We start from the raw sequence: 12263 nt of genomic DNA on the forward strand, positions 1-12263 counted from the left end.
ATACTGATACAGAGAATGACTGATTATTATCGACGTAAAGAAGACTTTTGCCAGATAATATTGCTGTTGCTTCTTCTTAATAACATTTACAGTTTTAAATATATTTACATTTGGGTTATGCATTTTAATTTGATTTTTCAGAAAATGCCCTAAAATGTAAGAATGTCTATATAGGCTCAAACAGGTGTGACATTCCACAGGTCACAGATGTTAATGAATTAAAATAAAATTGCCAAAGATTCCAACGACAATCACAAGGCATTCTGTAGCTATGTCAAGAATCTAAATGGCAATGCTCAGATCTGTTCTGAGCTACAACAGAATGGCATTAAATATGCTGATCCCAAGGATATTGCCAATATCTTGGCAGATCAATTCAGTGCCAACTTCACCCCCTAAAAGTCCCATCTCAATACCAAAGGATTGCCAGATTCCAGTAATAATGGCCACGCAGGTAAAATCCGCACTCTCCAAAGCTAAGAATACAGCATCCATGGGACCAGATGACATCCCGGGCTGTGTACTACATGAACTACAAAATGAACTGGCACCTCACCTAAGTGTCATGTTTAATCATAGCCTCACCTCAGGCTTTGTGCCCACTGAGTGGTGCACAGCTACAATTATCCCACTCCACAAGTGGGGATCCACCTTGGATCCAGGGAACTGCTGTCCCATCAGTCTAATGAGCCTGATCTGCAAGGCCATGGAATGTATTATCATGGAACTTATAAACAAAGGCATTGGCAACCTTCAAACACTTTGGGTTCATGAAGGGCTGACCTTGTCTCCTGAACCTGATTGACTTCTTTGAATCAATCTCCAGAGCTGTGGACGAGGGTAAGGCGGTCCACACAGCCTATCTGGACCTCACCAAGGCCTTTGACACCATCCCCCACTCTGGAATCATAGATTGCCAACTGGCTTACTGACAGAATCCACACTGTAAAAGTAGCCAACTCCAAATCTAGCTCCAGACAAGTGACAAGTGGAGTACCTCAGGGTTCAGTCCTGGGACCGCTCTTGTTTGGCATCTACTTCTCTAAAGTACAGGCCAACACTAAGGGACTCTGGCTAACAAAGTTTGCAGATGACTGCAAACTGGGAGCCATTATTGAATCCCCAAATTATGTGGATATTCTACAAAAGGGCCTTACAGAAACAGATGCTTGATGCCAGAGCCATGGGTGCAAGCTCAGTGTAAAGAAATGTATAGTTATCCCCTTTCAGAAAAAACATGTACCCTTCAATTACCACATAGGTGGCAGTACACTAAACACCGAAAGTGCGATAAGAGACTTAGGGACACAGGTGGACAGTGGTCTCACCTTCGATAACCACATCTCCACAACAGTCAGGAAATCCTTCTATGTGGCACACCTCATCACTAAGGGCTTTTCATCCAGAAAAAAGGAGGTCATTGTCCCACTGTACTCATCCCTCATTAGACCCATTATAGAATACAATGCCCCGTTTGGTATGTACCTCTCAAGACATCTGCAACAACTGGAAAGGCCGCATAAATACCTCACTAAAAGAATCACAGGCCTAAAGTAGATGCCCTATGTTGACCGTCTAAAAAACCTCAGCTATACTCTGTCACATATCATCTACTCAGAGGTGATCTCTGCTTAACATACAAGGCCCTGTCAAACCCAGACCTATTGGACATGCTACACTTAAAGAAATCCCAATCCCTCAGAGCCACACGCTCCAGGGATCTAAACCTTGTCATCACAGTGAACAAAACATGCTGGAGGGCTAGGTTCCTGACCCAGAGACTCCCCAGACTCTGGAATAGACTGCCATTACATGTCAAGCAGAGCATCTCTTTGGCCCTCTTCAAAAGGAACCTTGACGATTAGATGGGAGATAGGAAATTCACCCCAGGGATCATGTCAGTCACCCTGCTAGACAGGGTTCCAGGAAGTAAATATGAAGAAATAGCCAAGAAAGTGTTATGGCTAGGCTAGGGCCGATAACTTAATACCAACCTATGAACCTATGAATTAAGTGAACCATATGTAGTTTATTTGAGGCTAAAGCAAAGCTGATCAGTTCTCTTTTGAAATCATACCCCTAGACAACTAACCAAAAAAAGTCTAAATATTCTGCCTACAGTACAACATCAGGTTTGCTTAGCTATACTCTACTAGCGTCATCACTAGTTTAACTGTACTCTCCACAGGTCATCATTGATTTATGTACTCACAATGCAGGTAGTCAACTAACCAAACCTAACACTGAACAGTATTAGCAATACAGTGACCACTACAGCAAACATTAGCAGTACATTAAAAACAACTTGAATACCACCATTAAAACATGTATGCATTTCATTTAATCTTACTGAAACACAAAGTAGTAACAATGGGCAAGATTCAGAAACAAGCCTGGCCAGAGCAGTAAGGCTACAACAAAAATGACATTTTAGTGTGCTCATGGAAACCAGCGATTCAGAGACACATTAGCCACAACAAGAAAATACCTCATTATCATCTAGTTTGCATGTTTCTGAATTGCTCTATAATTACTGCAAGCCCTAACAAGAACTTTGCTGCAGTAATAATTGCCAGCCACCCATATATCTTAGTGGCACAGACACTCCGTTCATTCATTCCCACATACCTACACACACACACACACACACACACACACACACACACACACACACACGCACACATACACACGCACACACACACACACACACACACACACACACACACACACACACACACACACACACACACACACACACACACACACACACACGCATGCGAGCACACATCCCCATGCCTCTCAGCTATCCCTGACTGACAGAATATCTATGATTTTGACTCTTGTATTCACCCTGTTCCTGTCAAAAATGAATGCAGTCAGTCAAAAGTGCCAGACACATTATTCTGTGTGTACAGCTTCGTAAGTTAATAGAACATTTTTGCATTAAGTGATTTAATATAATATTAAAAATGCCAGGTGTCGCATTCCTCTCCCATATTACATCCACTTGTTCATTAGTTTTGGGGCAATTGAGATATATGGACCCTCATATGCACACACACACACACACACACACACACACACACACACACACACACACACACACACACACACACACACACACACACACACACACACACACACACAAACATATGCACTGTCTGTACATCAAACACCCCTTTCACCTAGTCCCATTCATGCACACACTCATCTATTCACCTGTACACACCAACACAAACTAACAACCACAGCGCATCAAACTGTAAAGATTTATGCAGCCAACTATTCTATGAATCACTTAGCTGCATAAATCACTTACTACAGGCATTGCCAGAGGTGACCACATGATTTATTATCATATGGCTGTACCCTGTTATGTCTCATTATCATTTGAAGTAAGCCAAGGGAACACCCCACTGCAGTGCTGTACCTCTTCAAGTGCACGCACCATGATAGGGCTGTTTCTGAAAAAGAAATGGTTGTCACCAGAGCTAATTATGCAATCACTGGTGGTAGGCAGCATTTCTGAATCTCAGAGAATATCTGTAAAATTAAATAAAACCTAAAACAAACACTGCAAAATAGTACCTGACCCATGATTACAACAACACCAACCATAACATTGTATTGTACCTCTAACACAAAATTCAACAGAATAATAATATACAAAATCATATAAATGCAAAAAAATGTTAAAATGTATAAAGGTATCTATTAAACACTATTAGAAATCACATACAATGTCTGCATAACAAATTAGCATGATACAAAATGCTCCCAAACAGAAAGAAATTGCTGACTCACACATGAAAATGCAAATAAAACCAGAAACAGCTAAACACAAAAAATAAACATGCATTCAAATTTTATCCATACAAGGAAACAACTGCCCACCTTATAAAATAACATTTACCAAAGGTGGCAGTTCACATTAAAATCTAAAAATCACATCATACATGAATCCTTCCTATCACTTCCTCACACAAATCTGCACCTATGACACAGCAAAAATCAGTAATAAAAGAAAATACTGTAAACATTTAAAAATAAATAAATAAAATTTGTAAGTGCATATTGTCTTTATATAGAAAGCTTGTAATGTATTAAAAATGAAGTAGGTATTCACAAAACTCATTTTATTAAAATTTCAAAGCCATAGTGCATGCCCATAAACCACACCCAGTACTCATCACTTATATGGACTCTTCATCAGACTGTGAATTAAATCAAAACACTTTCTAAAACCACTTGTTTAATGAACAAGAAGAGCTTATCAATATGAAATAAAATATATATTTTGTGCATTTTACAATCTGGTACCTAACACTAATGCGCATTTCTAAAACGTACTTTCTTTTTTTCTTTTTTTTCCTTTATATTTTCCTGTTTTCTTATAAATGTCACAACAGTCATGTTTTATACATGCATAATTAGCAGCAACAAAGACCACAATATTATTCATACTCCATAGCATGTACTATCTAACAAAAAATCATCACTCTTAGCTGACATGAACCTTCTCTCCCCATATGTAATAAAATAGTAATGTCACACAGCCAATAATATTGGCAAAATAGCAGAAAAACAATGTAGCAACACATAGATATCTTCTCTGTGTTTAATTCTTAGCATGTAATGCATTTGCTTTTATTGCAAGCAATAGCAGAAGACTATGGGTTGTAGCCTTACACCATCTCTTCAAGTTATATTCAAATACTGACATTGTAAATACACCATGAGACACTGCCCTTCCAAGGTGTTGTCTTTCAGAAAAGATATTAAACAAGGTCACAACTACCCAGACTGGTGGCAGTTTAAGTGGATGTTAAAGATTCCATGCACTTAAAGATCAGGGGAGTTTCTCTGTATATAGCAGTCACATTTGTACTATTAAGTAATGAGACCACCTCAAGTCTCTTCTGAAAAAAGTGAGGTCTGCCTAGTAGTATATACCTTGTCAATAAATGTAGGCAAACAAACAAATAAGTAAATAAATGACTACTTGCTGCTCTCTCTCTCATATTTATATGCTGACTACTTGAGGAAAGAAAGAGACTGTAAAGGCAGTGATAAACAATGAACCAATAACTAACTGTGACATTGTCCTAATGTGTGTGTATGTGTGCGTGTCTGAGTATGTGTGTTTATGTGTATGAGTGTGTGTATGTTTGTACATGTATGTGTACGTTTGTGTGTATGTAGGTGTGTGTGTGTGTGTGTGTGTGTGTGTGTGTGTGTGTGTGTGTGTGTGTGTGTGTGTGTGTGTGTGTGTGTTTGTGTGCATGTGTCTGTACATGTATGTGTATATGTGTGTGTGTGTGTGTGTGTGTGTGTGTGTGTGTGTGTGTGTGTGTGTGTGTGTGTGTGTGTGTACATGTATGTGTACGTTTGTGTGTATGTATGTGTGTGTGTGTGTGTGTGTACATGTATGTGTACATTTGTGTGTATGTATGTGTGTGTGTGTGTGTGTGTGTGTGTGTGTGTGTGTGTGTGTGTGTGTATGTGTGTGCGTGTACATGTATGTGTACGTTTGTGTGTGTGTGTGTGTATACATGTATGTGTACGTTTATGTGTATGTATGTGTGTGTGTGTGTGTGTGTGTGTGTGTGTGTGTGTGTGTGTGTGTGTGCACATTTGTTTGAGAGATACAGTCTGGCAAAAGCAGTCTAATCAGAGGATCTATATTCTCCATAATTATTGATTTTCCTACTGTTTATATTGCCTATTCATTTTGATTTATTGTTTTATTATGGTAACCATTTTATTACTACATTGACTACTCCAAGGTGTGAGTTATGTCCTTATAAGAGTATACACCGGTGCAAATGGCTTTCAGCAGAGCTTCATACTGTAACATAGACCTGGTTGCACTATTATCATTACATAACTTAAGGAGCATTTTAGAAAGTAAATTGAATGATATATTGTGTTTTAATAGTTTTACACTAAGGGCTGAATAAATGATCTTATTTATTTGTAATACTTCTGATTCATCATTAAGGACTGTTTACTTGTGTAGTCTATGTCATATTATTGCTATACACTACTTAGGTCACATTGATATCAGTGTGATGATGTTTTTTTTCTGGAAATAATAATTTGAGGTATATTTTCAGAAGAGTTTTCCTCTTTGTAATATTTTGTTTTCTTAAATTTGTAACTCTAGGATTTTCAGAATTTCTGCATCTGGCCCTGGTTATGAAATGCTTCTTCCGCTTTCAGTAAGTTGCCTTAATCTACTCTTTTATTTTAAGCCTGATTTTGTTTTTATAATATGCTTAAGGGATTGTATCAGTTAAAACAAACCAAACACATAAGCTATACCAGAAAACCTTCAACAAGACACTTACTCTGAAATATTTTTGTATGACTTTTGTGCTCAGTTTCATTTTTGAATGTTTTTAAATGTTGCTGTACTATGGAACTGAAATGTTATTAGTCATGTTAGTGTGGGCACTTTTGAATAACTGCAACATTTTTCAAAAAAATGTCTAAGATTTTACTAACTAAAAGTTCTAAACCTACATTTCAGTCTTCATATGAAACGGTCATGGGCCAGATTCATGAATGCCTGTACTTAATGCTGTTATCACACACTACTTGATGTTCATTAAACAGCTTTGCACTTTGTGTATGGCCTCAAAACAAAGGGAAGCTATACATTATGCTAATGAAAGCATAAGTAGTTGAATTGCATACTAATTAACCAATCCAGCATGGCTCAGCTATTCAAGAATGTACAAAATGATTGTGTACATTCAGTGCTCCCTTTTGCATTTAAACCCAAAACTGTTTGGAACACAGCCATGAAAACATTTAGAAAAATATTTTAGGGGTTGCTGCTGCCATCAGTAACCTGTGCTGCTGCTGCCAGATCTCGGCCAAGAAGGAAAAGGGAATGCAGAGCCCATTTGACATATCATGAATTTCATGATATGGAAACTGTAGATCGAAACAGGGTGGAGAGCAAAACAGTAGAGGAAATATGCAACCTCTGCCACCCTCAATGAGAATTCAGGGAAATCGTGGTGAACCCATCACAGTGGAAACAAAAGAATGTGTAGCATTACAAATACTTGCTATAGAGGCTTTTCAGAGGCTCACAGGAAATTTATTAGGAGAAACTTACATGACATTCTAAATTCCATGCTGCAACATGTAAGGGATCATATTTGGTTCCCACTCACTTCATAGGAGAGAGCAACAACCATGCAACAGTTTATGCCATAGCACACTTCTCTGAGGGTTTGAGGGCCATAGACTGCACACACATAGAAATAAAAGACCCACCCAGTGAACAGGGAAGGAGGTAAAATCAACAGAAAAAGGATGCCCCTCCATTATCTGTCAGGTTGTTTGTAATGCCCAAGGGATCATCTACAGTGTGTGCAGTGGTCACCCTAGCATTTTCTATGACTCACACATATGGCACACCTGTGACCTGTATACAAGGCTTGTTAGGGATGACTTTTCACAAGAGCATCTAGAGGGGATGCAGGTTATGCACAAAAACTTTGGCTCTTGACACCCTTGAACAACCCCGCACAATCCCACTGAGCAAGGATACAATGATGCCCATGCTCAAACTAATTTAATAGAATGTGTATATGGCTTGCTGAAATCAAGGTTTCATTGACTAGACATATCAGGAGGTGCCCTGCAGTATGACCCAGCCATCTCTTTAAAAATACTGACAGTCTGTGCCATGTTGCACAACATAATTCTCAGGAAATCGCTTCAATAAAGACAACAATGCCCTGTATCACAGTTCCCAGAACCACAGACAGGGCCAGCAGCTCCAAGATATACAGGTGAGGAGTCTGAGAAAGAAGCAACAGCTGCAGACGTTGCTGGCAGACATAGGCGTGCACAATATGCCAAGTCACTGACTAAGAGGAAAATGATAGCACACACAATTACTAACTAACAGAAAAACTTAGATCCTAAGCACATGCAAATATTAAAACTGATGCCTGACAAAGTCCTCAGTCTTTACTTAACCATGTAACAGCTGTGTTCTATCAGCATCAGGCAAGAGTCAACTCCAAAGGAAACATCTTGTAGCTGCAGTATTATCCAAGGTAAGTGTTGAACATGTAAAAAAAATTCTCAATGTTTACTTTTACACGCAAATACTTATTTGTCAATAGGACGAAACATGTCTCATCTCTACAGTAATGTCAGCAGTAAGTCTGCAATACATGTGTAAGACTGTGCCCATTACTGTGCATCACACATCACATTTGACCAGTGCAGCTAACCCAGCAGTGAGCAGGTCAATATTAGCCATAATTTGCATAAGTTTATGAGCAAACATCAATTCATAACTATTAAGACCGAACACAACCAATAAAATTACAGTTAACAAGTACATAATAAATACTTTACAAGTGAACAGGAAAAAGAAATATTAATGAAACAATTTTTGTGATGCATATGATGAAAGCAAGTATCTGACTTAGCAAGCATTATCTATCCACTCTGTGCATCAGACACTGGCAACCTAAAGTCATAAACAAATATGCAAAGGGCAGGGCACAGTCATCATCACTTGCACAGGGTAAGGAGGTGGGGGTACAGCAGTGCAAGCCTGGCACCAAAGAAGTTAGTGTGTATCAGTAAGAAACCAGTTTTTTAGCAAGCATATCATTTTAATGGCCAGTAAAAAACAATTGCTATCATTCAGTAGTAATTGTTTAGATAAAATGTGTGTGCTTGTGTGTGTGTGCGTGTGTGTGTGTGTGTGTGTGTGTGTGTGTGTGTGTGTGTGTGTGTGTGTGTGTGTGTGTGTGTGTATGTCTGTGTCTGTGTGAGATGCCATGTGCAAGATGATTTTTAATGTGTGTGGGTCTACATGAACACAATCAAAGCACCTGTGCTAGCACTATGTCTTTGCATCTCAGACATGCAAGCCATGCAAGGTAGAGTAGTGAGTTCACAGTTGTTACCCCCAACTACGAGAATTACCAATGCCAGGAGTTGTACTGCTAGTTCCTTGGCCCTATCTAGAAGTTGAGGTACTACCTGATAATGAATGATGCATGTTGGATAAGCTGTCATCGTGATGATGTCCTGGGTCTTGACCACATGGTCTACCATGTCTAGGTGTAGACACCTCAACCACTGACAGAGCAGTGGAAATAGAGCACTACAGAAGGAGGATCTTGCACAGCCACATCGGCTAACACCTTATACTGTAGTGGCTCTATGACCATATGGATCACAACCCTCTCCCAGAAGATATTCTGTTACAGAGAAAGCCTGATCCAGTGTGTCAATCATCTTATCCACAGAGTCACCCACACAGTTCAGGAAGTCTTGCAAGTCAGAGTGTACAATATTTAATATTCACACTATCTCTTTGGAGACCCTTGTGGAACATGCTTGTGCCTCCATGATGGCCCTACACATACATTCCATGGTGCCTACTGACACAGCAACATCAGAAACAGGGCAAAAGCAGGCCTCCTCCACGCACCCTATCAACACCCCTGTTTGCATGTCACCCTCACGATGGCTACAGGGAGACTCATCAATATCTGCAGCTGGAGTAACCACACTATGCTGATAAACTGTATCACCCTCAACCTATCCTATCGCTGAGGTCTCCATGTCATGCATAGGCATACTGGCTGTGCCTGAAATAGGGACAGGAGATGTGGGAGCCCCAACCTCAGTGTTAGACTGACCCTCTGCACGCCCTATATTGTGCCTCATCATCACTGTCATCATCATCAGAAGCTACCAATATTGTGACATCATGCAGTAGGAGTTCCACAATGCCGGTGTCAGGATCACCTATGATAGCAAGTAATTAACACAATAAAGAGAGAAACAGAATAAAAAATGATCAAGCTTATGTTATTGCAAATGTAACTTAAAGAATACTACATACAAATCCAATTAAAAAAGGACTTTTGTGCATATATAAATCTACTTGATGTACAGGAGTAAGAAAAAATTGCCTACCATGTGTAGGTGATTTAGCAAAATCAGTACCAGATGTGCCTAGACAGAATAAATGGAGATGAAAGACAGGTGATAAGTACCACAGTGCAAATGACACAATAACCAGAAAACAATCCACTTTACATCTGCTTAGTAAGAAACATCTTATACAAAAATCCTGTCTCCAGTTTATCTCCACCAACTTCTCTGTCTCTCTCTTCTCACCCACTCCTCTCACTCTTTCTCGCTCTTTATATATATATATATATATATATATATATATATATATATATATATTTATTTATATATGTGCATGTGTGTGTGTGTGTGTGTGTGTGTGTGTGTGTGTGTGTGTATATATAAGACTGATGATTTCTTATACGGTATAACTGGGAGTTCAGCAGTAGACACACTTTGGTTGTCCTCCACCTCAGCACCAACATCCGTGACTCTGTGGGACCTCCTGATGAGCTGTCTGAATCTCTGACAGTGAACAGGAGCTCTTTTGTCTCAGTCAGTAGCGGTTTGGTAGCAGGACCTCCAGCACTAGCCATCCTTTCCTGGGCAAATGCAACTGCCATACGCTTGAAATTCTTAATCATATGCCTGGCACAATGCCTTACCTTCTGGTAATCTCAGCCATGTCCTTCGACTACGTTAACATCATTGGCTATCTGCTCCCTGTTACAGTCACAAGAGGACTTGTCAGCTCAGCCCCTGTCTAATATGAATGATCCATGTCTCTGGATGATGACTTCATTCTCTGCATCTGTATATGGAGGTTGATGGGGACCAGATGTCTTGGGTGCCATAACCCTGTCTGAGCTGAAACATAAGAAGAGAAAACAAAATTAAGCAAAAAGTGTGAATTTTAATGAAAGAAATATACAGGCATCACATACAAAACTAAAGTAAAATGTAAGGCTCTCGACACAAGAAGGTAATACAGAAATGTGCCCCCCCCCACATCCAACAAAACAAAGTAAATTAAAATCACGGATAGAAGTTTTCAAGGATGAAAACTGTTTAACTCTGTACCATATAGCAGCATTGAAAAGATGTTTCTACTGAATTACAAATGAATTGAATAACCACTAGTGCTGATGGCAGACAGATATTTATCACAGTATTAACACATTTGTTGGACCACAAATGTAAATTATCTGACATTGCTAATACTAATATAACACATTTTGCAGCAAGTGTTCAGATTCTTACAGAAATTATTCTATAATGACAGGTAACATTTACACAAAATAAACTTTTTCATTAAAAGAAATATATGCCTGGCTTTAACAATAACAATGGACAGGCAATGCAAACAACTGACAATGGTATTGTGAAACTTTATGTATCCATAATGTCAAAACAAATCCCTTAGTAAGAAACAGCAACATACCTTTGCAGAAAGTCACTTCTGAAAGTTGATAGAAGCATTGCAAGTCAAATAGCAGTATTGAAAATTGTGTGGATCCATACGGTTTTGCCTGCTACAATACAAGTGCTTTACCTATACAAATAGTTTATATGGTGTGGATTCAGGCCTCTGAGCTATGCAAATCAGGTGTCAAGTCATTAGCATTCATGAATACCACAATCTGCACCAAGTGTTGGGAAGGTAAACATGGCATAAAGACCTACACAATTCTATGCACACAGTCTAGCAGTGTAATAGCAGACACTGAAAAGTATTACTTGCCAAGAGCTTGCAAATGTGAATGATTAGTGTAACTGCAGGAATAATTATGTTTTTCACACTCCTGCTACTTTGATATACATTTACTGAGGGTGTCTGAGGGAGAATCGAGTTAACAAAAGGTGAGGACATTACATTGACTAAGTTTGGAAAGAAATCCTTTAACATTTGTATTACTAAATGCTTATGGTCCAACTGTGAATCTGAGTAACAGCTTGTTTTCTATAATTCATATGATGTTCATAGCAGTTAAATAATTAAAACATATACCAAAATAAATGCACATGACATTACATTTAAGTCAGACTGGCAAAAAAAGGGGTATAATGCTAACAAAAGAAAGGTCATAAAATGACTGTAGTATTGCAAGCACTTTTTGCCATTGTGAAAGAAATTAGTAGCTTAACTGTTGCATACATACTATTCATCTACACATCTACTGGGAATTTACAAAGGACAACTGAAAGAAATAAAGGATTATGTATTACATTTAATGTAAAGTGACACAATATGACCTTTGATTATATGAAATCTTCTTTCTCTTCTTCATAAAGCTGTCTGTTATCAGTGGCAAATAGTGAAAATAATCTGAAATTTGTCATGTTCATGCAATGTTGTC

At 38.8% G+C, this 12263-nt stretch overlaps 1 protein-coding gene across 2 annotated transcripts in view; it reads left to right on the forward strand.

Moving 5' to 3' along the window:
* The window catches only part of LZTS3 (leucine zipper tumor suppressor family member 3), a 1582991-nt gene that overhangs the window by 474999 nt on the left and 1095729 nt on the right, over positions 1-12263 (forward strand). For both annotated transcript variants that reach the window (XM_044064093.1, XM_044064094.1), the window contains exon 2: positions 6167-6221. The gene's annotated coding sequence lies outside the window, so the exon portion shown is untranslated. The remainder of the gene's footprint in view (positions 1-6166; positions 6222-12263) is intronic.

This window comes from Protopterus annectens, chromosome 2.part2 (genome assembly GCF_019279795.1).
Source record: "Protopterus annectens isolate FY-2018-M chromosome 2.part2, PAN1.0, whole genome shotgun sequence".
Taxonomy (NCBI): domain Eukaryota; kingdom Metazoa; phylum Chordata; order Ceratodontiformes; family Protopteridae; genus Protopterus; species Protopterus annectens.